At 41.4% G+C, this 27,200-nt stretch overlaps 1 protein-coding gene across 6 annotated transcripts in view; it reads right to left on the reverse strand.

Moving 5' to 3' along the window:
- Positions 1-27,200, reverse strand: part of RASGEF1B (RasGEF domain family member 1B) — a 125,901-nt gene that overhangs the window by 18,953 nt on the left and 79,748 nt on the right. The window contains exon 1 of one of the 6 annotated variants that reach the window (XM_052682234.1): positions 6,531-6,710. The exons of 3 other annotated variants lie outside the window; for them this stretch is intronic. The gene's annotated coding sequence lies outside the window, so the exon portion shown is untranslated. Of the gene's footprint in view, positions 1-1,229; positions 1,359-5,204; positions 5,313-6,530; positions 6,711-27,200 lie in introns of those variants that run through there. 2 more of the 6 variants (XM_052682233.1, XM_052682238.1) reach the window with 2 other exon arrangements.

The following is a 27,200-nucleotide window of genomic DNA, read 5'->3' on the forward strand; positions in this document are numbered from 1 at the left end:
TGCTTTCTTCATTCTTTTTAAAAATAGAGCCAGCTGATATGTGGGAAGGTCAGATGCACTGCTGCTGACCAATAGCTCATGTATGAGAACCTTGGCACAGTAACCAGGCAGAGCCTGAGTCACTCGAAACTGAAGTTCCAGGATCCTAGGAGCATTAAACCTTCTTTGAATTTCTCAGTCTGCAAGGACAGAAAATAGAAGATAACAAGATAACCAAGAAGCTCATCCTGATGCTGACGTGCTGAAGGTCCACACCTCAAGGACGAGCCCCCCTTCCACTCTCTACCCATACTCTGCTTTCATAGGGCAGAAGAAGCAATGAGAGCCCTTTTAACATTTTTCTTCAATTTTAGCTCATGACAAAACCAATCCTTCCATTAATGTGCTTGTTTCAATCTGTAAATCCCTTTGATAACCCCACATTCTGCTTTTTTTCCTGAGTCAGAGGAGAGATTTAAAACACGAGCCACCCAAGCATCTGTTATCAGCAGTACGATGGATTTGCACAGCAGAAACTATATGTCACAAGCCTCTAAAGAGTCAAGAACAGTCCACTGCACACTCCATGGTGATTCTGTAAAGCTCAGGTGATTCACAGAGTGAAATAATGGAAAAGCACATGCAAAGGCATCAGATCAGCCAAAGCATGCCATGAAATACCACCCATCTTTAGCAACAGACAACACATGAAGCTACTCCTTCCTACCCAAATTTATGAGCAGATAGCTGGACTTAAAGAAGTTTCAGTACACAACCATTGCTAGGATCATGTTATAAAAAAACACTTTTTTTTTTTTTTAAATGTCCTAGGATGTATTTCTTTCAGAAAAAAATCATTAATGGACTTTGCTTCAAGCACTTTCTTTAAAACCAAACCAACGCACAAGCTGAGTATGCCTCAGTTATATTTAATTCAGTCACATATCATCAAGCAAAACAGACAGTTTATTGGCTGTCCAACAGAGAGCATTAAGAAATCAGCTGAAAATGCTGATGGCAAAATTCAGAGCTTTGAAATAAGAGCACAAGCATACTTAATGCAAAGAAAATGCAAGCATGCTATTCCTGCTTCCTTTTACTTACTGAAGCTGAGTGAGGTTTTCAGAGGCACATTAATTGCACCCAGAGACATATAGAAGAGTATTGCCATATGTTCTATTTGGATTACTGAATATTACAGTTGTCAAGATCTAAACACTAAGGAGAAGAAGCTCACCCATGAATCCCACCTCTGCTTGCAGGCAGCCTCACACCAGCTCCGTCAAGCTCCTTCCACCAGTTCCCTACAGTTCTATGGGTTGGAGCAGCTATCCATCAGCTGAGCTCTCCCCATCAGCTGATGAACTCGTGCAGCTTGCAGTCAGGAGTTTTAAGGCAATCCAACAGCAGTGATGATTTCCTTCAAAACATCACACTGGAAACAGTGATTCAGCAGGTGATTCAGAGTGGCTCAGCTGTCAAGGAATGGAGAGTGGGGTGGGGTGGCCAGCTGGGAGCTGATGCCATCCATGTTATGCCATCCCCACCAGTGAATCAGAGCTCCAACTCTCCATCATTTCCATACCATGCTTTGTGCCTCCCACAAGCTTCCAACTCAGCCTCTGCTCTGTTCCTCATGTAAGTGAAAAAAACAAAAAATTGATGCTGTTGATGGAGTTGGGAGTGGCTTTCAACAGCCTTGAAAGACACAATCCATTTTATGCAATGAGCCTCCATAAACCTAACCCACTTCAGAAGCTGAGGCCAAAAAAAAACCAGACTTTTATCTGCAAGGATCAGTGGTAAAGAGTGGATCTGAACCAGCTCACAGTGATAATGAGCTTCCTAACTGTTTACACATGTGTCCACAGTCAACTACAAAAAGCATCATCTCAGTGCCCAGACATGACAGCTGAGAGCCTGGATCTCCCGACTCTACTAAAAACCCCTCACGTGGCTTTACTAGAGTCCCTCAGTTTTTCATTACCACATTCCTCTCCTTGACAGTGAGGGATTAGTGTGGGGTTACCTCCTTTCATTAAGTTCCAAGATCATTTTTCAAAAGGGCACAGAAAGTGCATCACACCACATTAATGCCAAGGAGCATGGTCCTATCCACGAGCATGAAGCTCTCTTGACATGGTTCCTCCCTCAACCTCATCAAAACATCACAGAACCATGGAATCATTAAGGTTCAAAAAGTCTACTAAGATCATCAAGTCCAACCCATCACCATGACATATTTTGAATTCAAAAACTGTTTGCAGACATCCATGCTTGGTCTTACGGCAAAACCTACAGCATGCCTAAGAAGAGAACATCATCCCCTTTCATAATTAGAACAGACATACAGGTTGTAATTTTACAACAAGCTCAAATCGTGTTAAATAACAGTGCGCATTTAAGTTTATTTAACTGGTTCTACCTAAAACCTCATCATCAAAAATCACTTTTCCACTTGGATGCTGGTTTGAGGTAAGAGATTCAAGCAATCTCTGGTCTTGCATTTAGTGAAAACAGGCGTTTCCATGAACGGTACAGAATTTTTACCAGCAGTAACAGACCTACAGTTGGTTGAAGAAATTTGCATCCAGTTTCTGCAGGTTACAAAGACAAACAAGCAAAATAAATGTAGGCTTAAGATAAAAAGGGTGGTCCTATTCTGGCAGTTAAGAGCAAACACAGTTCTTCATCAAGCCAGTGGTACTTGCCTGATACCTTTTTATCTTAGCTGGATATCAATCAGAGATTTCTAGAGCAGCAATGGGTCTCAGTGGAAGGAGGATCCTAGGACTCTGCAACCAACCTGCTACTTTGCCTTGGAAAGGTCTGCACCTTTCAGATCAACACACAATAGATATGGCATTTAGCAAACACACACCAGCTTGTGTTGTGAAAGGATGTTCATAAACACTAGTAAAGAGCATTACAATCTCTGAAGGATGTATAAGGGAAGATCAACTCACAGCTCTGATGGGCAGATACAGTCAGGTCAGCTTGCTGCTTTCAAGCAGAAAGCACCTGGCTTGGTACCTGGCGAGAGCAATTATCTCCAAAAATATTCCACTCTGATTCAAGCATATTTATCCTCTGTCTTATTGGTTATGAATCTCAACACCTCAATGCACGGAATGATGCCAACTCACAACATCCCAGGCTCCTCTCTCCATTGGTGTATGACCTGGTATTTCTGGCCCTATTGTCAAATGCGACAAGGTATAAGCAGAACACCTAGCCCCATGGGAGGGGCAGGTGACACAGGGAACATTTTACTGTGGAGAGAAGATGTGTTTCAATGAATCAAAACCAAAGTATTCTAAGCACGTGGATCTGAGTCACATTCTGCTATTTCAGAGCCACCTAGGGAAACTGAGCTCTATTGTTTCCATGGTCCCATCAGCACATTAAGCACAACCTACACATGTTTCTAGAAGTAGGGATTTGGATTCTTTAATGCTTTTTTTCTCACAGCAGCTGTAATAGAGGAGAAATTAACATTAGCTTTTGGCTGGAAATAGTCTTGGCCTCCTGGTTGTCAATCATAGAATCATTAAGAGTGGAAAAGACCTCTAAGATCATCTAGTCCAACCACCAACCTATCCCCACCATGTTATGTCCCTCATTGCCACATCTCCAGGCTTTTGAACACCTCCACGGACAGCGACTATATGGCTTCCCCGGGCAGCCTGTGCCAATACTTTACCATATCTTTGGAGAAGAAATATTTCCTAATTGAGAGATTCACAGAAACATTAAGGTTGGAAAAGACCTCCAAGATCATTTAGTCCAACTGTCAACCCATCATCACCATGCCCACCAAACAACAGATTTTCTCAACTGCAGCTGCAAAATGCGCTCTGGAACTTCTGTTAGCAAGGTCATTTTGTAGCCAAGTGTTTTTTAGGTGCTGTGGCTCAGTCCCACAAAACCACACCAAGCAAAGAATGCACGTCAGTGCATGCAGAGTACACCTGCATACCCGCCAACATTTTGGAAAGGATTCTAAAGCAGGAACAGATGAACGTTCTGTCTCTGTCACTGAAACACATCTGCTCCATTCCAGCAGAGAACATTTTTTCTATACTGTCCATATGAACAGCAAAAAAACAGTAGAGTGAAGAAAATAGAAACATGCTGAGTTAGACGGAATTAGTTTTTCATTTAAGAACACTGCATGAAGATACAAATAAACAGCTTAGATCATCATCTTTACCTCCAGAAGCCGATGGCTGTCTTGTCAAGACTGTACTTTAAACTAAATCTCCTCTGACAGCTCAGAGCTGAAGCTCTGACACTAATCTCTGCAAATGGGGGAGAACGATCACAACAAATGAAAGGAGCTCTACAGAATGAACAGGGATGTAGTGGGAAGAACACACCCACGCCAAGACTGTGCTACCACAAACTCATCTGTTTGTAAGTCATTGCACAGAACTCCTACCACATTTTCTACCCGTGATGACTCTATTAAAATCAGAACAGCTCAAATGAACACTGCTCCAGCACTGCAGCACAAACTGACTGCAAACTCATGATGTTTCGACAGTTGGACTAAATGATCTTGTTAAGGCCCTTTTCAACTGTAAGGACTCTATGACCCCACCCCACCCCATCAGAAAAAAAAGGAAAAAAAAACTTTAAAGCCCTTCAACTCAGACAGAAAGGCTCTGCAGCACGAGAACCATGTGGTGCTTATTATGCTTCTCCTCTCTGCGACACCTAGCGCTTGGTGCTCCGGAAAGTTGAGAGCCACAAAGCATCCCTGCCATCAGCAGAGACAAGCATCTTCAGCTCTGAATGCCACAGAACTCTTTCGCAGCTGATCAGAGGACACCAGTTCTACTGAGTTTTAAGCATGAAGCCTGGTAGCAACTTTTCCAAAGGGAACATCAAAACCGAAGAGCCCAGGTAGTAAAACGCAACTGGAAGAACCCACCTGCTTGGTACCGTCAGCTCTAAAATCTAAGATGACACATAGCATAAACTGGCAACGTAATCCATGCACAATTCCTTCCTGCCTTCACCACCAGTTAAACAAGCTCGTGAAAAGAAACTTCCAGGTTTTCAGCAAGCATTCCTCTCTGATGGGACTACAGCCCCTGATCCATCAACACTTTCTATTTGTTTTCACAAATATCTGGGTCTCGCCTCCAGCCCCCACCTGTCGCAGCACCGCGTCCCACCCGTACCACAACGGCACACGTACACGCAGCCCCCAGACCTACCCGCAGGCGTCCGCCGGCACTCCGGCCGCACCGCGCTGCTGCCTCTGGCAGACGCCGCTCTCCAGCGGCTGCGGGGCCGGCGGAGGGCGGAGCGCCGGAGGCGGAGCGGTGCAGACCTCGCCCCGGCGACTCTGGGCGGAGCGCAGCCCGGCGGTATGGAGGGAGGGTGAGCGATGCTGCAGCGCCTTGGCTGCCGCGATCCTCCCGCCGTTCCCACGGCCTGAGAGGATTGGGCTTGCCCAGCATGCTCCAGGCAAGTAGCGTAAGCTGGATCGAGCTGACCATTTATGTCTGAAGCTATGTACAAGCATCAAATCCCTCATTAATGGAAGAAAAACTGTCCCAAGGAGTTAAATCAGACACGTGCCTCTGGCTGCTATTTCTGTATGCAATGGCATCATCCAGAGCTCCTTCAGCCAGGCCCGTGTTGAAGGCAGTCGCACAGCCGAGTCTACCTCTGTCCTTTCTTTAGAATCATAGAATCATTAAGGTTGGAAAAGACATCTAAGATCTAGTCCAACCACCAATCTATCCCCACTCATACCCCTCTGACCACATCCCTCAAACACCTCCAGGAACACTGACTCCACCACCTCTCTGGGAAGCCTGCGCCAACACCTCACCACTCCGAGAATAAATTTTTCCTAATACCCAACTTCAGCCTCCTCTGGTGCAACTTAAAGCCGTTACCCCTTTTCCAGTGGTCCCACCAGCAGCCTAGTCCCTCTCAGAAGATGTTTGCAGGGTTGTTAAATGGAGCAAATAGAGTCACACTTTCACTTCTGATAAATTCATTCTCTAGAAGGAAATATTTTAAAAGTCAGTTTTTAAAATAATTGAGCTGGGAAGCTAACAGGTAGTAAATGGACCACTGTACCAATCTCCTTTTGGGACTGGGTCTTGGTAGATATGCTTGCAGCTTTCCAGAGCATTCGAGAAATGACGCACACATCCTGAACTTCAGGATTTGCACCAACGCCCATCCTGACCCTCTGCTCAACATCACCATGTGATACAACAAAATGACAGTGGAAGGTAATTTCTGCAGAAGATGACACAAGGCCAAGTCAGAGGCCCCAGCAGTCACACACACAGCTTTGTCCTTTTCCCAGTTTGACAAACGTCAGAGGATGGTGCTACGTATCCTCCCTGGGCTAGAGCAGAGCCCAGTAATGGTCCCAGCTCCATTTCCTGTCTGTAACAAATTTCCCAACGCAATGCACTATTTAATCTTCTTGCTTCATTCCTGCTTGCTTTAGAAGTCTCTTCACCAGCCAGAACTTGTTAGCATATGTACAAGAAATCTCTGGAAAAAAAAGATCTTACCCAGATAAAGGATTTCCCATTTCTCCTTTTTGCCTCATCCGTAGATGACACATTGATTTTCTCCTCCCCTCCTCTCCTGTATTTTAAGACACAACCTCTGACTTCAAGCAGAAATACTCTTCTGAGGTAGAGTATGGGCTTGCCAATGGAAAGGGCTGCCCAAGGGGAGGTGCGAGGAGCCAGTGCAGTGCCAATGAATCAGTGCTGCTGCAAAACTGGCAAAGGCTACAGCATTGGGCAAGCGAGGCAGTTTGTGTGCTGGCCTCGCTGCAGCAGTGCAGGCGGTTATGAATAACTTGGCAAGAGTTCAGAGCAGGTCACAAATTGCAGGAGGTGAGAGAAACACAATTACAAGTCAACACGCCAAGCACAGGACATGCCTAATCTGGATTGCTCTAATGCTGTACTTATTTATGCTTACTATTTTTATAAGGTACTGGTCACAGTGGCAAGGCATTAAGGAAATCAATCTCAAACAAAAGCTTAAAAAAAAAACCTCTAAATGGGAGCAAATTAAATTAGATCAATGCACACTAAATGCAATTGCTGTGCAATGTTCTCCTGCAACACAGACTTGATCTGTGGCAGTTGGATCTGCAGGCATCAAAGCTGGCATTTATACTGGGCTCCAACACAGACCCCTCCACTGTTGTGGAAGTACATCACGAAGTCAAATTGCAAATCCAGCCTCTTTTTTTTTTTTTTTTTTTCCCCCCCTGCATGGGCTTGTGAAAAACCTGATCCAAAAATCTCATCTTCTATCCACTATTATTATCTCTGTAAAAAAGTATTTTTTCAAGGAAATGTGACGACTATGTGAAAAGTGAATGTTTTGCTTCAAAACTACTGCCATTTTAGGAGAGAAGAAATTCTTGTATCTAATAGCCACTGGTAATCCCTGAGACAACAAATGCATGCAAAACTTCCATGCAGGCCAATGATAACCAGGTTCCTGACCCATTTCAGAAAGTGGGTTGAACCACCAGTGCTGATAACAATTGCTTAAGAAGGTGGAGTCCAACTTCCAACATTGCAGTGCTTGCATAGAATGGAAATGTGTTTTTTTCAAGATTATTTAGGTTACTTTTCTGATGACTGGCAGTTTGGCTGATAAGCCTAATATCAACTTATTCTCTGAAACTATCTAGTGTTTCTCCAAGGCATAAGAATTAAACAGCATAGAAAATGGGGAAAAAATGAATAATATCTTATAGAAATTTCATGACATCGTATGATGTGAGGAAATGAAACTTCAGAAAAATCACCATGCTTGGAAACACTGATAGTAAATACTGACGTGTTCTAACTCTATGCAATTTCTGTTGTAGACTAACTTCCACTACGTGCACGATCAGCTCAGCTAGCTGCTGGCTGCCTGCTTCAGCTCCAAGGGAACCATCAACAAATGAAGAGAAAACAGTTGATGTCCATTCTTTTTGTATTTTAATGCTTGCTGTTGTGTAAATCTCTCAATCTCTACCCTGTGGTTTGCAGCACTTCCCTGCATGAAGCAGGAAGACATCAGGTTTCATTTAAGGCATGTGTTTATTTGTATTGAACTTGAACTAGGATCATATTAAAAACAGATCACCAATCATTTAATAGCTATTAACACTTGCCAAAACTAACCTGTGGTTTTAAATGAGAGGAAGGTCAAAGTAAACGAAAAGTAGCATTTAACTCGCTGCAGACAAGTCAGTGTATAATATGCATTTGACAATTTAAAAATACTCAGCAGAATCCCATCCACAACACATTCTTGATTCAGACCAATGAGAAGATTTAGAATTTGAATTCATCTCAAATTCAAAAGTAAGCACCAATCTGGCAATATCAGCACATGCATTTAAATCTGTGCGCAGAACTCCCGCTGAAATTGAGACATCTGTACCAGTGGAAAGCATTTGCAGAACCTGATACCAAACCTCTCATCTTGATTTACAAAAAACTGCTTCAGGTTTAATATAAGGTGTACATCTTTGTATTGGGGGTGGGAGTCCTAAGTTCAGCTGATCACTTAAACCTTACCTTAAGCATCTGCCTCAGTAGTATGACAAAGGAAGATTCAAGCAACTTCTTACCTGATAGTCCCATGCCCTCTTCTTTTTTATGATTTAATGAAAAAAATATTTTTTTTAATTCTTAACTACATACATTAACTATATTATGTATTTCATGACAACACGCTTCAGGAGCCAAGCTGGACTGGGTAGACTCTGAAGTCTATCATTAAAGGATCTCCACACTGCTTGGAAAGGCTCTGCCTGGATGACAAAAGCAGGGCACAAACATGTTGAATTCTATGTTGGATGTTAATACAGTGAGAAACCCTTAGCTGCTATGAAAAAGAGTTAGCTTATTTTTAAAGTATAGGAGGAGAAAATGGCTCAATCTCCTTTCAAGCAAGCATAACTTTGTCAAGACTGTTAGGGGTGCTTACCAAGTCTGAAACCATCAAAAAGAGTACAGCACAATGCAAGATGTTTGACAGGTTCCTGATATCCTTTCTATGTTGGGAAATACATACCTTAGGAGGCAGGTAAAGGTGATACCAGCTTTGTCTGGCTTACAACTGATTTATTACCTCCTAAGCAAGTTGTTGATTCACTGCTGCCACTTGCATTATTTATGGCTGCATTTGACTGAACCCAAGTGAATAAAAGGACCTGAGTGAATTAGATTTCCTGTTTATATGGATACAACTTCCCCAAAGTCTTACAAATGAATCTTTTCCTCTAGCTGCAGATTTGACTGGTATTCTACTTTGTCCGAAAGATGGAGAAACTTTCTCTGAGGGCAATTATTAGATTTTTAAACTGTGGGTAATAGCTCTTCTCTAGGACCTTATCTGATGGTACACAGATGAAGTGTGAATGCAGGAGAAGCTAGAATACCAAAGGTGATCTGACTCCAGCCCTTGATGGATAACTACAAATGATTCTTTGTCACTGCCACACACCTTGGTTTTAAAGCCCTAAGCCCTTCCTTTACTAGCGTTGTTCCAAAGCCTAGATGTTAGGATCTAAATTTTTGTTTAGTACTGATTTAGGGTTGCTGTTGCTGGAGGCTTTCCCTGACTCACCAGACAAGGAGACATTTCCATCCTCACTCGCTCTTGCCTCCACCCCTTTCTTCTTTCAGCTGCCATCCTCTCCATCCCACCTGACAGCCTGCAGCCATCACCCTGTGAATTGTAAGTCATTTCCTCATTGACAGCCTCCCATTTACTCTGACATCTGTCAGCCCTCCCTGACACTTGAATAAGCATCAAGACATTAACAGTCTGGCACAGGTTTAGGGTTGGAATAATAATAAACCAGCCCTTCTTCTGCATTTTTCTAACTTTCATAAACCCTGCCTGCAATGGTGAGCTGCATGCTGCAAATGTAGTGGGAATAAAACAGCATCGATTTTAAAGGATTATCAGAATGAGGAAGTGATCCAGCCTTGTTTACTTAAAGGACATGGTTTATTTCTCCCGTGCATTGATTTCTCTGTTATTTAGATTCTGACTGATGCAGCTCAAAAGCCACTCTCTTCCATTGCTTCCAACCACACCAAAGATGCCAGACTCCCTTGCACAGGGAATTCGTCCTTTTTAGCCTGCAGCAGTGGTGGCTCTCAGACAGACCTCAAAGCGCCACTTCTGAGCAGCTTTTGCACCAGATGACTTCCAGGAAAGCTGGTGTGCCTCCCAGATGTTGAGTAAACATGACAGTGCCCTCTACATGTCTTTGGATGGAGTTCAGACATCTCTACCCACAATCAGCACACACAAAGGATTCAAAGGCTTCCCACAACACAACTTTTGTTTTCAAGTAGGATTAAAACACACACTTGCATTTCCCTCTGCTTGCTATTTTGTGAAGGGAACTAGAATGTTTTCTACCACCATGGGCTTAAAATTTAGCAGAAAAGACAGATGATGTCAAGAAACTAAGAAAACATTGCTAGTACTTTAAAGGTGTTACTTCAATTATAGCTCAGTGAGGAAAAAAGAAAGAAAAAAGGAAGATTACAGATGAAAGTAGCTTGATGGCCTGTGTTAAAGGCATTCAGTGAGTGACTTCTGCCAAGTTCCAGGGAACACATCCGCATTTTCTTAACTGTCACCATGAGATCCAGCAGCTGCAAGGGGAATGGATTTCCTACTGTGTCAGTGCTCGTAAGAAACTGAAAATCCCTAAAAAGTTCATCTGAATTTTTTTCAAAGACTACATTTTTTCCTCTTAGCAGTTCCTTCATTTGTAAATTTGCCTGGGCAAGACAGAAAGCAGTCATTGGCACATTTCCCCCCATCTCCACTGAACTGAAAGCTGCCTGCTGTGTCTCCAGCTGTCCCCTGAAGCTTCCAGGGGTGAGGAGAATCACAAAGCCCTGCAGAATAAAACTGTCCAGGAGCTGCCTCCCCTTCCCCCAGCACAAACAACAGCAAAAAGCAAGATGGTAAACTGACTTTCAGCCTCCAACCCCCTCTTTGCAGCATGGTCTTTGGATCCCTAACCTGATGTAAGCATAAGCCTTGTCATCCATTTAACTCCTCACTGTTTTGTTTTATTAAATAATATTCATTTGAAAACATTTTAAATGTCAATTACCCGATGAAAAATGAATTCAAACCAGTAACTCTTGCAATGGAAGGAAGAGTGCATGCCCAAAAAGCTTGTCTAAATATGGTTTAGCAGGCATATTTTTACACTCACGATAGGCTGCAGCTTGTCTGCTGTGTCAGTTCACCAGCTTTCAATGGCAGCTTGCTTCTTTTTTTACCCCCTTATAGTATACTAAAACCTACAGGCACTCTGCCAGAAACTAAGATTTAAATTCTGCAGGCTGCTATGCACACACATTAACAGGAGCTGACCCGGGAGAGACTCATTAAACATTTACACACTTCAGTCTGAGCACATGAATGTAGGTATGTAGGGCAAGACTGAAAGGAAGGGGATTTGTACTGAAGGGTGGTGTCCTCCTTCTGTTCACAACGAAGTTTAAAAATTCATTGCTGTATTGTTGTCACTGACCTAGGACAGATGTACTATTCTGTCACAGACGATACATACATTTTTAAATAGTAGTTTTTATTTCACATTTCAACTAAGTACAATATTTTCCACAGAATAACTTAATTTCACTTCCAGATACAGAATTTCATCAGATTTTTTTTAAATTTTTTTTTGAAACGATTAGTCAAGTTGTTACCTGCTATCTTTGCTCTATTTGCTTTTGAGGAATAAGCATCAACTGCTGTACTAAAAGCTTGTTTTGCACCTTCCTTTATCCATCACAGGGGAGAACTCAACTAAATCCAGATTAAGAAATAAAAACAGACTGCTTAGGATAATTGATATAAGAGAATTTTCTACTACAAAATAACTATTCTTTGAGAAATGCCAGATGAGCAGGTGGCATCCTATGTAGTCATACAGAAGTTTCAACTTCTTTCAGTACACAAAAGCATGTGATGAGAACCCAAAAGGATTTTTGCTTTTGCTGTCAGTTGATGCTGACTTCCATGATCTCCTTCAGTTCTCTTTCTCTGTCTCTATGCATGGCTGGGAAGGGGTGTATGGGCCTCATCTCACATTATTTGCTTTTACAGATCAATATTATCCTTAAATGCATTCTCCTGCAACAAAAAGCTTTAAGAAGTATTACACCTTGGAATAAGCAAGAATGGACTAGGTAAAATGAACGTCAGCCTCAAAAGCAACAACAGAACTGCAGACTGCAGTGGATAATTAAGGGGGGGGAGGGGGCGGAGGAGGACTGCACCTCCTAAGAGGAAATCAGAGGTCATTATGTACAGTTTTCACTAATCCATTTCATTACTGTTTAAGCTCTATACAGCTGGGCTGCAATCACACAAGAAAAAAAACACGAAGAAACACTGTGAAATCCATCTAGAGCTGCGTGTTCACAAAAATAGAGCCAGAAATGCAAAATACACTCCCAATCCAGTTTTCAGCAGTTAGCAATGTTTATGAGCACTACTTATAATTGCAAACACCAGGCTACAGAGCAACAGGCCAAGCTGTACCAGGACACAGCCTCTTGGAAAAGATAGTGATAACAAGGAAAGGAGAAGGTTATACCACCGATAGTTGATCATTCGATCATTCCATAATTTTATTATATAACCTGATTGGAGAAGGACCTTCTCTGATGTTCTAGAAGTCCATAAAGTTTGTGGTGAACACTAGAAACGTTACGAAGGAGACTTCGCTGAACTCATCTGCACTGCATAACTTGTAGCTTTCCCTTTATGAGCCTTGAAGGTACACAGATGAAATATTGCTCAATGAATTAACGTGGGCTCACATAGGAAATAAATATCAGATAATTGCTGGTCCAACTTTTGAGACATCAGTCCTTCAAGAGTGAACTCTTGCTGATGCTCATTTCAGAGAAGCCATGTACATAAAGAATTCAGATAGTCCCAAATCCAGGACAGGTTGTAGAGGAATTCAACTGATGTTAAAACAGGCATTACAAACTGAATCCTGAGGAATGAAAGAACATCCCCTCTTCCCCTCCTTTCAATAGTTCTTCTACTTACTAGTATCACCCTAAGTGGAAGAGAAACTGCAAATGAGAAAACATTGACAATTAGAAGAGCTTTTTGTTGTAGGGACCAGTAGCTTTAAATTGCAGCCTCTGCTACAACAAATCACTCATTTGAATCTGTTAGAGAAATTACTTCAGAGAGCAGACGTGGACTAAAGGCACTATTTAATATGGCTGCCAGAAAGCCCTTCATAAAAATTCATGACTGCAGCAGCTGGTTTTAGTTACCCTGAGACTTCTTGTGTGTTCTTCTATGAAAAGCAGAGAAACCATGTTTCATGTTTATCAAAAGAGCTGCACTTGATTTCACTGTGGTGCACAGGGCAAGGCTCCCATTACCAACTATTTCAGGGCTGGCTTTTCTATCAGCAATGGCTTGGGAACATCATTCCAGTCTGCTTTTCTGACCTTGTTTCCTTTCTTGTTGAAGACCTTCAACAATTCCTTTCCACATACCTCCCTAAGAAGCAACACAAAGATCTGCTTCAAACAGGAGATGAAAATATCAGTGTGAAGTAGAGGGCTACTGATTCCCAAAGCACGCTACTCAAAAAAGGGAAATAGATGATGAAGATAAATTCAATTGGTCCCAGACCACACATTACCCAGCCCATCTCCACAAACACTCTTTGGAAATGAACACCAACTATTAACGCAGTCAGAAATCTATCAATGGGGGAATGAATCCTACAGCTCCCACATCCCTCCTGGGACCTAAAGATGAAGACTGTGAGTTTCTATACCACTTGATAATAGATAGCTTATTACCTACAGGAGGTAGACAAGCTCCTGATTATTTTATTTCTTCTTCAAGCATTTATGTGCATTTTCACTTCTGGTCTGCATCCAGCAAGCAAGTTCACCACACTGCCTTGGATAACCTGATTCTCTCAACATCTCTCTTAAATTGCTTTTTTAATTCATGATTCTCATGTGCCTTTTTAATAGGAGATATTTGTAACCCATGGAAAACAATTTACTTCTGTTTCTGCCAGCATTAAAATTCAAATAGGCAGATCTTCTCAGAAGAAGTTTGCTATAATTATGAGATTGCTTTCTCCTACCTCTAGTTTGTGGCATTGCTGTAACAATGGCCAATGGCTATTACTCTGAATACTGAGAAACTGGAAATTTCTCATCTTTTAAAGTGCTTTCAACTGATGTAACACTAATTTAAAGAATTTACCATACTGGGACTCAGGAGGCAACACTGAAAAATAAAACACTTTTTTTTTTTTTTTTTAAAACTGTTTTACTGCCTGTTAAACCTAAGATAGCTATACTGCTGAGGGATCTAGCTTAATATTAATGATTATTATTCTACTGACATCATAGTGTTTCTTATTTTTAGAACATTAGTGGTTGTTGAGCTACTATCAGAAACAAGAGAGATCTCTTGTTATTTTCTAGAAAATATACAGAACTACATGGGATGGACTTCCTCTAGAATTATTTTCATTGAAACATGACATCTTATTCACAGGTGATTTCTTAAAAATAATTTGTTTGCTGGTGTTTTTCAAAGCTTGACTGAATTTGGTCTATTTATAAGCATTTCCATTCATAGTAATTATTTTTAAAATAATACAATTAAAATAATAAAATTATTAAAAATATAATTATAAATATATATAAATAAAATATTATAAATATATATAAATTATTAAAATATAATTAAAATAATAAAGTAATGAAATATCAAGTCACATGGATATTTCTGACTTCAAAAGTAATACATTTTACAAACAGCCCAAGACCATTCCTCTTCACTCAGTGCAGTCGAGGGAAACCCAAAGGTTGGACACCAACGGAAGGACTGTATGAAGGCAGAGTAACATCTCCCAGAGAGATGAAGCTGAATTCCCATTCTGTGATGAGGCTCTGTGACATACATACTGCATCCCTCAGTGCTGCAGCTCAATCTGCTCATATTTGAGCTGGTTGTCTTTCCCTCATGCTTTGTTGTGACATGTGGATCCAATCAGCACCCTAAGCCCTTCTGGATATCACATAGTTGCTTTGCTCAGGTTTTACCACCCCACTGCACACTTCCTTTTCATTACTGACTTCCTTTGGTTTAATAACTCCCTCCCCTCTGTCTGCATTCAGGGCACAAAGGGAAAGTTTTATGTCTGCAACCCAGACTGAGTGGTGCACGCTCTTCAAAGCTGCACATTTGGCTCCTAGGATGAGAGCTGTGGTGGGGCTCCAAGAGCTGTCCTTAATGCTTTCAGTACCATAGGCATCAGCCACAGGCAAGAATTCTTCTGCTAATGCTACTTTGTTCTGCAGTGCCAAAGGGCTGATCTGGACATGCAGGAAAAATAACACGACGTGGAGATGGATTTGCTTCTGTAGAAATAATGCCTCAGAGCTGTCCTGCTCTATCTCATCCTTGCTTGGTGCAGGACGTGAAAACTGCTTTGCTAACGGCAGTGCACATTAACTGTATCTCTGAGCAGCTCAGTTTTTCTCCAGTCTCTAATGACCAGTTGTTCCCAGAATCACCCGGGTAAGTCCTATGTCAGCTGCCCTCACCACAGTAACTGATGCTGCTATTCATGGTACAAAGAGGAACCAATGAAATAACAGATGGGTTATGAAATAGATATAGTCCATTGAAAGACAAAAAAAAGTTTGCTAGACAGCACAGAAGCAGCTTTCAAAATTCTCCCTGACAAAGCACATTGCTGCCCAACATCTGCATTTTCCTCCACATGTTTAAAGATCCACCTGCCAAAATATGAGTTGGATACAGATTGATAGATGTAAGCTTAAGTACACTCAGAAGTCTTAACCCTATCTTTGCATCAAGAACTGTAAACTTATTGAGGTTAGAAAAGACCAACTAGCCGAACCACAACCCATTGCTACCATGCCCACTATGTTTCTCTGCGCCACATCTCCACAGTTCTTGAACACCTCCAGAGATGGTGACTCCACACCTCCCAGGGCACCCTGTTCCAATGCATCGTGAGTCTCCCAGAGAAGAAATTCAGAAATCTTGCAAGGTATCGATTCAAAATAGGAAATGCCAACCCAAAGAGTGAAACTCATATCTACAGATCAACTGATCCTGTCAGATCCATCTGACTCACAGGTATGTGAATCCAAACCAAAGTTACCTAGCCTGGATAGCATATTCTTTTAGCTCTCACTCTTGCTACACTTAGTGGTTCCCTGGATCTTTGCATTTCATTGCATTACTACTATAATCACAGAACTTTTCTATCTACATAGTCCCCTGCTGCTCATAGTTTTCTGCCAGTGTAGGCCCAGATCTCTCCAGGCATAAGCAGATTTACCAGAGTTCACCCTTGGATTTTCAAGTGCAGAAGCTCTGGATGAGTCTCCTAACCTGGAAACCATTCTTCATTTTACATCATCTGTGGTATATTCTATAGAGCAATCATGTAAAAGGCAATACTGAAGGACCATTATCTCACATCAATTACAAACTGGGAGTAAAACATCTTACTCATAAGGCATGTAAGCAACAAGAACTTCCCAAGAAAAGAGCATCATGGGCCTGTGTTCATGTTACTTGCATTCATGTTACCTGCATGAAGTCTCAGCTGGAACTCCAGTAAGCAATAGGAGACTAATAAAACTTCTAACACAGCATTCTTCAAGAGCACTTACCACTGCCCCATCTTCACACAGACACAGCCGGTGAGAGTATAATTATAGGAAAGATAACACACTGCCCTTGAAGGTCCTAAATGCAACTTCCTAATTATACAAATTCAAATATCAAGTAATTTCATTAATCCATCACTTCTTCCAATCTTTGCCCCCATGTGGCTGAACTGGGAGTCAGAACAGCTGGAAGACATGTAGAGGAGGGTGTCAGTGAATTTACTCTTACTACTTTATACTGTAAATAGGTATGGAAACAAAAAATGATCGCATGCCAAACTGCTCGCAGTTCTGACACTGAAAACTAACAAAAATACAACAATTTGAGGAAGTCCCTAGAGAAGACTAGCACATGAAAAAGCAGATGTTCTCCTTTACTTCTCTTTGAATTTGGTTTATGTTGCAAGTCACTTTCCTCCATAACCATTAGGCTCGAAGCTGATAACAGGGAAATCTCAAGAGCTGCTCACATTTTTAGAACTCTGGAAATGGTTTATTCACAGTTCTGATGCTTTTAAACACCAAGAGAAGTTACCCTGCTGATTTAATGATAGTTTTCTCCTTCAGAGCACTACCCCACTTAGAATCCTTCTCAGGACTATCAGAATACTCACTACTAATTTTTTTTTTTTTTTTATAACTTTTTTTCTATAATCTTGTCCAAGCATGTACGTTGGCAGGCACCTCTGCACTGATTGAAATGAGGAAGTGCAACTCAACAGTACCCACACTTCCACACATATTTGCCTGAGCTTTTATCGTGGGTCACCATACAAACTACTTATTTTGCATTTCAAAGGAAGACTAAGTGCTTACTACAAGGTTCAAATCGGTTTAGAATTTGATATAATCCAAAACTGAACAGTTATCAATAAAGAAATTCTACCAAGCAATCTTCTGATTTAGAAAATCAAACAGTTTCTCAGGGAAAATGAGACTTTTTAAAAAATTTTTAGGGAGCTTCTTCTATGGGCACTATTCAATGATTAATCACATCTTTTTAAAGCTGGTAATAAGAACTGTTGTGGACAAATTAAGTCTGCTAACGGACTACACAATCATTTGTGGAATTGGCAGAAACCAGCAGGAAGAAAGCTCTCAGCACAAAGGCAACAACTGAGTCCATTTTCCTTCTCAACAAATTCCCAAAATACAGCAGGAATTACTTCTGTTTAAACTGATCCAAAGCAACACTATTTTTGAAAGAAACCAGGAGAGCAAAGGAAAATGTTTATCAGAATACAAGTATCTATTGGGAAAAAAACACCCACCATTTTATCTTCTGGCCAAATGATAAGAAAAGCAGTACTGCAGCTGGAGGATGAGATAGATCAATGAAATAAATTTCTTGTAATGAACTTTTCTGATGAAGGAAGGTTATACAGCAGTGTATGCTTCCTAACAAATTTTAAGTAGTTATTCCATATCTGCTTTTCTCTGCAAAGAGAATTTGGCAAAACCTTGATTTTGAGCTTTATTTATACCATCCCTAGGAACTTGGCTAGGGCACCTGAGATTCACTACGATGAAGACTGGGCTTGCAGAACCCTGTTACTGACAGTTGATGGAACAAGAGGAAGTTATCTGGTATTTCAGGAAGAAATACAATTCGTAAGGTTTCTTTTAGCTGTGAACTACACATACATAACCAGCATTCAGATAGGAGCTACACAGAACAATGGTCAACCAATTTGACAACTACTAAATACACCTGCACTTAAAGTTTAGTTACAAACTGCTATTTGCTTTTGCATCACAGATAACAGTTTCACAACTTCACCAGTTTCTGGTTAACACCTGTAGGAAAAGCTTACCCTATAGAAATACGAAATGCTCAAAAAGTTGTGAGGGTTTTTCCAAGGCTGACAATATTTAGCACCATCTACTTCAAAACACAGTAGAAATACTCATTCTTGCAGGAGAACTGTCAAGAAGAGCTATCATTTTGAGATCTAAAATAGTTGAAAAATGACAACTCCCCTGCAGCTCATGTTCTGTCTAAATTTAGCTCAGCAGCAAGAAGTTTCTAAGATGGATGTCAGGCTGTACCAACGTCTGTTATACCACAAGCAACACTGTCTTGCAGCAAAGAAAACCCATCACTTCAGATGCACTGCTACAGCTGCTGAACCAAATGCTGACTCATTCTGAAATCTACTACAGCAACTTTCTAAATATACAATAGATTTACAACAGCTACTTCCAGCACTTGGTCTCTTAGCTAAGCGAAGGCAAATTGTTTTTCAGCTGTTGAGCCAAATCTTCAGGTACGTGGAAGTCAATGGAATGATGCTGGTTACTATAGCATAGACGAGAATTACTAAACTGCAAATTGCTCAGCAAGTTTATTCATAAAGCAAACCATGACTTCTTGCACCCTTCACCCCACATCTCAGCTTCCCCAGCAACCTCTCACAGCCTTCTCCCTGGCCACAATCACACATTTGGCTCTCAGCTTCTCCAGATGATGCTTTAGGAAGAGAATTCTCTTAGTAAGTTTCCCAATTATTTCCGCAAAGCAACTATGCATGTCTTCTGAGAAATCAGCAAGGAATTGGGAGAAATGAAAACTGAAAGGAAGAGCAGAGCACCACATGATGAAACTTGTGAGACTGTGTCTGTGAAACAACAATGCCAGTTCTTGAGAGAGAGAACTAAAACCAGCTGAAGTGTTCCTCACTACAAGAAAGCTAAGAATCAAACAATTCCACCTTTAGACAGCTTCCTAGGATGTGGAAACCAGAGCCCAGTGGGAAAACCACCTCTTTTTCCTGATTAGTCTAGTCACCTTTGTGTTTTGGAAGCCTTGCAGCTAATACTTTGAGTTGTTATCATATCTTTGCAGTGCTCTCAGGAAGAGAAGTGCTCCATGCACCAGCCCATTGCTCTGCTCTGGTGTCAGAACAAACACATAGTATGAAGTTACTACTGATTACAACATCAGAATCAACACACAGCATAAAAAGGAACCAGACAAGGCTCTTACTGAGACTTTTCTTGCCCGGCCTCAGGTGGGCAAAGCTCATACAAAGGTTAACTCACATCACATGATAGAGGACTTATGTGACACCACCACCAGAACATGGACAGGAGGGTGTCAACTAACAGGAACTAACACAGAACTGCACCCACTTTAAGCCCCGTGGCCTTGCTCTGAATCAACCCAGGCACTGTTAACTTGTCAGCTTTCAGTAACCATGTGTGGGTGTTGGGGAAAAACTATCACACACTGCTTTTATCCAGAAAAAACAATGTATAAACATTCTGAGAGTGGGAAAATGCACATTTCTACTCCATATCCTTCTCTCCTTAATTTCATCCATAAAAGCTATCTTTCTTCTTGGCAGGCAAATTGTTTTTATGCTTTGAAGTCTATCTTTGTTTCAAAGGCAGGGATTTTCTTCAACAACATGCAAGAGATGCAAACAGACTGACAAAACAGAGGGCTCACTAGGGCTCATGCTGAAATAACCTTCCAAATGAACTTCTTACTGTTGCTTTATCCTCTGAAACAGGAAATTTAATTCTATTTCTCATACAAAGCGCTTTTGGGCCACAAAACAAATCCTGATTCCTTAGTGTAATTGAGCTAATTTTAACCACAAGCAGCTTGTAGTCACTGCAATACCTTCTGTCTACGATTATTAGACATTTGACAGTGATGCACTGAGTGATGAGGTGCATCATTAGTGGGAGATGTTCCACCTCATCACCATTAAATCTTCCTGACAGTCAATGTCACATTTCCTACAGCATTTTGATCACTCACTCACACCAGGCAAATCTGTACTAATTCACTTGAGGTCAGCAGGAGTCCTTCAGCATCAAAATGCTGCAAGCAGTATAAGAAGCAACCTTCTAGCTGTGCATGTGCAGAAGATCCAGTGAAAACTTGCCTCAAGAACTCAATGAAAGGAGCCAGGAACCTTGCTTCTGTGACACGGTACCTCATTAAATTCCCCCTACATGCAAGGCAGTTAACTCTAGCAGCACAAGGATTTTCCTCTTAGAAGTATGACCTGCAGCATGAGGAACTGCTAAGTTTGTTCTCACCAGGAAGAAAGTGTAATTTGAGAAACTTTCCATGTCATGATTTGCTTTGAGGAAATAGCACAGTCAAGAAGTCTTTACAGGCAACTCCACTGCATGTGCTCTCCCAGGATGACCTGAGTGACTGTATGATTCCATGGCAGGCACACAGTGGCTCCTTGAGGAGAGGATTCAAGGCTGTTATCAACAGGTAGATGAAACACATTTCTGTTCATTTGTGCCCAGGAGAACTTTCAGATGTACGCGCCAATTACCCTCTACAAGTTTTCTTCAGAAGTAATATGATAGCAGAAGCATGCATGTGACAGACAGTAAATTGAAGGCACATTGGGTCATATGAGTCTGATGTGAAGAGGGAAGCAGCAATGAGACAAGAGAAAGCATGCTTGAGCTATGTTTTACAGGATCCTGAGAAGATCAGTATAAACAGGACAGCCTTGACTGGCAGATCATCTTTCTTTTCCCCAGTGCGTATAAATAAAATAAATCAAAGTTTTATTCTCAAGTGAGGCAGCATTCAAGCTTCAATGCAGCCAAGGATATCCTTCTAACCCAAGAGTACAGTATCTGTCTGTAATGAAGTCTCTCGGGTGTTTTGTGCATTCCTGCAGTGTTTTGACAGATGGAGACCAGAAAGCATCCAGCAGGACTGATCCTAACACAACCACTCCCAAGCAATAGCTCATTTTGCCTGATCAGATGCATGACCTCTACAGCTTCATTAAGACCACCATACACAGAAAAAAGTTATTTATCCCATTGGGATAGCATCCTACAAGGGATTCTGAACAGTATCAAACACCAGACAATTAAAATGCAGAACTACAGCTCATCTTAGGTCACAGAAATTTCCCTCTATAGTCAGAGAACAGCACAGCAATAGAGAAGAGAGGGCAGAAAAAAATACAGCAGTTGTTACATGTCCTTGAAGAGCAAGGTTTTGATCTGCCTTTGGCTTCCCTTAACTCAAGCTGATAGCACTATGATGACATTTTCACTATTTCTTAGCACAGAAATCCTGGATGTCAAGTTCAATACCCAGGAGTCAGACAGGGAGTTAACCAAAGCAGGTGTTTTCTAATAGTTACTGTAGTTCAGCTGTAGCCCTGGAAGTCATTGTAGATCCCATGAAATTACCCAAAATTCAAACCTGACTCCAAATGTTTACTGAGTTTCAGATTAATTTCAGATTATTGCTTTTGGCTGGAAATCATGGGAAATGTTAACTTCTCATATTCAGACCACAGAATGGAAATGGAAAATGAGAAGTTTAATCTGTACTTTGTTTTGAAAGGTTTGATTTCACTCAAACTCAAAGCAAAGCCCAACTTCTAGCAGTTCCCATCATGCAAAATCAGAAATAAACATAAACAAAGTTCCTGAGAAATGAAATCATGATACTGTACCCTGAATTCCTACTTCCCTTTACATAATAAATGAAAATTACACTTTCCCCACTGGTTTCCATGCTTTTTTCCCCAAGTTTATGTGTTAAGACCCAGATTCACTCAAACATGTCTCACTGAGATCATGATATGCAAGCACTGGTTTGGTGATTATTTGTTTTTTGCCTTCTTTTTTTCCCCCCTTAAATCTGGAAAAAAAAAAAAAAAAAAAAAAAAGAAACACCAGAGTTTGCTTTACAGTTAAGGGATGGGTTTGGCAAATTTTGTTAAAAATTGAACATAGAGGACATCATTCTGGTCTTCTTGTAACCAAAATTTGTGATCACACTGAAGACAGAAAAGTCTGTTTCCCAGCGGTTTTGTCTGCAAGACAAGAAAAGCACATGGATGCCCACAATACAAACAACACTATACTCGTGATATGCCAGGGAGTCACACTGAAAGGAGCTAACGATAGATCTACGAGCTTGAAAGAGCCCTCCAAGACAGATTATGCAGGGTGGCCCTTGCTCCCAAGTATGCCCTAAAGCTTTCTTGTTAGCACTGCATTCCAGTCCCAGCAAAGAGCTACAGGAATTAATTCTTACTTCTAGATGTTTGCAGCCAGTTTTATAGGTGATATAAATATTGATACAAACACAAAAATCAGTTCAAGACATGCTGTTTGTGTGTTCCCAAGAGAAGGTGTGAGGGGTGAAAGATGGGAGAGAGGGCTTTGTATTTTCTATGCTTTGAATAAATAACTTTTTATTTTATTTAGTTTGACTTAAGATTTACTGCAAGGTCACTGATAACATCAACACATTACTTGAAGACAAGGCCTCGAAGCACATCACTATGAGTTTGACTGGCTGAAAGCACTTCCATAGTGCACTACAGAACAATAGAAAATAGCTGGCAGTGACACTGTGTCATGTGCTGAACCCTGTGGGTAACTAGTATTACTGAAGATGAGCCACAGGGAAACACTTTCACAGCGGCCATGGAAAGCAGGCAAGATCTCTGGAAAGTAACACAGGCTTCAGGGTATGTTTACATCCTGAGAACCAAAGGAATTTGTGACAGTGTATCATATGCTGTATGGAAAGTGCCTCTGGAGCTAAACATCTCCTTTGCTAGGATTCCAATGACTTGGACTCCTCCCTGCTTGCAGCATGTCAAATGTTTCCTCAAAAATCATGCGATGGTAGTGTCTACAGAAGAGATCAACTTAAATCACAGATACCAAGCATGTTTCAGAACTGCTGCAAGTACCTACACAGACCCAGAGGTCTCCAGGACCTATTTTTGTAAGAAAAAAAAAAAAAAAGACACTCAGAATCTTATGGGTTCCTCTAACAGCTTAGAGGAGGAAGAACACATTTTCAGGCACGGCCATGTGCTGGTGCAGTGCCTTTGAGATCCTGTTATAGGGGGTGAATGACAATGCACTCTCACATGGAGTTTCAAATGCACAGCCATTAAAGTTCCACCCACTGTGCCCTTTCGTTATTAATGCACTTGGCTCTGCAAATGCCCAGCGCCCAGGAGTAACCTCTGGCTAATAATAAACCAACTGATACAGGCAGGGCACCAATAGAGGCAGGAACAGTGTGATATTTGGAGAAAGATACAAACCCTACACCGGTTACACTTATGCTTCCAGCTTCAGAATTGCTGCCATGTGTGATCCTTCACACAGCAACCTCTGGGGATATTACAAACACAGCTTGTCAGAAAGACCTTTGCCCCTTCTGCTCCTCAAGGAATTATTTACAGATTCACTATGCTTCAGCTCTCCAGGTCAGAATTTACAGAAATCTTTCAGACAGAATGACACATGATAGAACTCAATTTAAACGGTGCTACTGCAATGGGAGGGGTGAAAAGGCCATTCTGACATTTAATTTTTAAAGCACTCAGGAGACTTCCAGCTCACTCTATGTCATTATGTGCCATCATTTCTGAGCTAGGAAAGATCTCAGGAAGCTCAATTCTCTGGTGTATTATTACCGGTCAATTTGCTGTATATTTACCACAGGCCAGCTCTCCTCACCAGAAAGCTCCCAGACAGGTTGCTGTGTGCACACTGATAGTCTCTCAGTGGTCTGCTGGTGGAGGACCCTATTCCAAATCACAAGAGAACTTTTTATGACAACCTAACATACTGGAGCTGGCACTTATCTCTTCTGCCTCAATAGGCATGCTACACATTGCAACTCTATGCCAAAGGCCTTTGGATCATGGTGATTTAAGAGCTCCTTTAAAAAAAAGTTTTTTGTTTTTTTTTTTTTTTTTTTTTTGAGGCAGCTAATCATACGGCAGCCTTGTGTTCTTCTCCCATTCTACAACAACAGAGCTTACTGATATTGGAGTGGCATTAACAGACTTCTCTGAAAGATCTTCAGTTATTTTAGGCTGGTTTGCTTGCAGTGGATTGGAGGGGATCCAGGGAAGGAGAACCATATTTAGTCAAATAAGCAACCTTCTGTTGCAGATGGATGATCTTTTTACTAGAAAAAAAGTGGCTCTCAATAGGCTTTTTCTCCCACCTCTGCTGAGTGGCTTTTATGTTAAAAGCAGTTCATCTCAGAGATCACAATATTCACTTGTAGGCTTCCATCTGACCACTCAAGACTTGCAGCTTTGCTTCTAGCTGTCAGCTCAGCAGTTGCTTTGCGCTGCAGCTTTTGCTTTTTTGAGAATAGCAGCCTTCTCTCTGAAGACCAGACATGTACCTGACTTTTCAGGTCTGCTTTCTTACATGTATCTGCAACTGCACCACCACAGACCTGACGGGTAAGTACAGCCTGTCAAGCTGAACTAAATCTATTTTTTCTTATTCGTTTCCATTTAGGTTTTTCTTTATGGTCACCATTCAGCATACCTGCCACATGCAGCTGAAACTCCTAATTTATATGCCACAAATGCTGCCCCGTTTCCACGTCCTTCTCTATCACAATAAGCTGTGACGAATCTGTTATCATGCAGCTCCTTCCCACTTACAGAAACCCAAAGCTTGCTCCTTTTTCAGGCTGCAAATCCATTGGGCTGAGATACTTGCCTCCCAATAACATGCTTTGTGGCAAGCAATCTCCTCCATCAGAACGGTACAATTAAACTATGCTGCATAGCAAAGAACAAACTCCCTCCTGCTCTTCAGAATTATTCAGGTTATCATTAAAATTCAATAAAAATGGCTCTGCTGGCATAACTGATAATTCTGTTACTGATCTCTATAGGTAAAGGATCTCAGGCTTTTTGTCTGAAGAACTACAGCTGAGACAGTGTGGCATTTAAAGTCTCCCTTCCTCCTATGCGTGGGCCTGAAACTTAAGACTTGTAGGTGAATCCTCACACAAGCTGCTCTCTTTCCACACCTGGGCAGTGCAGCCTCCCTGTAGAACTATCACTTCTACAAAAGCTGTCCACAGTCCAGACAGATGCTTGGCACATGCTATGTTGTAAAACTAAGCTGTTGCATTCCTAGATGATGACTATCATGCACTCATTGTATGGCTCTAACAGCACAAGCTTAATCACATACCGAAGATAAAGCCTGAAAGCACAAAACCAGTTAAACAAAAATATTTTTACTCTGATTTGAGGAGAATGATAGAGTCATAACTAAATTGTTGGGTTGTAAGGGACCTTAAAGCCAACTTCCAATTTCAACTTCCTGCCCTGGGCTTGTTTCCCCCTCACCAGCTCAGGCTGCTCAGGGCCCCAATCAATGGCCATTGAACACATCCAGGGATGGGGCATTCAAGCCTCTCTGGGCAGCAGTGTCAGGGCCTCAATGCCCTGTCAGTGAAAAGTTATCCCCTAACACCTAATCTGGTTCCTAGGACCACGGCTTTTACAATTGCTGTTACACAAACTTCTCCTTATTTCCCACTCTAGACAGTGTGGCTAACCAGCAGGTAAAATGGAATTCCAAATTGACCATTTATTTTCTCGAAATATAGATGACTCATAGCCAGTTATCTTTCTGCCAGGACACACATTCCTGCTAGGAAGGGAATGTAATAATGAGGAAGCAGCTGCTGCATCTTTCCTTTCTATTACAATGTGATCGACAGTCACGTGCCCAATTTCTGCTACAAGTTTGACCAGGCCCACGGAGAACACTGGATTTCCATCTGATTCAGAATCATAAATGTTGGAAAAGATCTCTAAAATCACCAAGTCCAACCACAGACCCATCCCCACCATGCCCACTGACCATGTTTCTTACTGCCACATCTCCACAGTTCTTGAACATCTCCAGGGATGGTGAATTTGCCACCTCCCTGGGTAGCCCATGCCAATGCCTCACCACTCTGAGAAGAAATACTTTCTAATATCCAACCTTGATCCTGTGTGCTTTTAATCACTTGACTCACCTTGGTAGAAGAGGGCTACGGGGTACATCTGGTCCTTTGTGCAAAACTGCTCTTTTAACTAAATTCTCAGTCACACTCTTATCTACCTTAGCAGTTATCCTTCCTATTACAGAGAAGTTGCTAATAGGAAGTGAGAACAGAAAAAGACTAAGGCATATAATCAGTACTGTATGAGTAATACTAGTTCACTTGCCTCAAAGCATTTCAGTATAAAGAAGCATTCATCAGTTAATGTAAAAGCAGAGTTTTAACTCTCCTGCTATTGCAAACCAAACCATATTGACCACACCCTGGTAACAAGGTACATTCTGAGATTCTTTGTACAAAAGATACTTCTACAGCATTCATCTGCAGGCAGCAGATGCTTAGACTTGCTTACAGGGATGGTCCCTCCTTGCTGTTCTGACACCATTCTTCTCTATCTGGACAAGGTTACTCACCCATGCTTGCATAAACAGTCCTATTAAAAATAACAGGCACATTGCCAATGCATAGTGCATAAGTATCAAGAGACGGAGGACTAACTTCTACTACATGAAGCATCTGGCACAGCATCATAGAGGCAGACATGTAGCCCAAAACTGTCAAAATAGGAATATTTGTCTTATCCCAGACTTTGTGATTTGGGCAAGTGACATCTAAGC

This window comes from Tympanuchus pallidicinctus, unplaced genomic scaffold, assembly GCF_026119805.1.
Source record: "Tympanuchus pallidicinctus isolate F22 unplaced genomic scaffold, pur_lepc_1.0 scaffold2, whole genome shotgun sequence".
In the NCBI taxonomy this organism is placed as follows: Eukaryota; Metazoa; Chordata; class Aves; order Galliformes; family Phasianidae; genus Tympanuchus; species Tympanuchus pallidicinctus.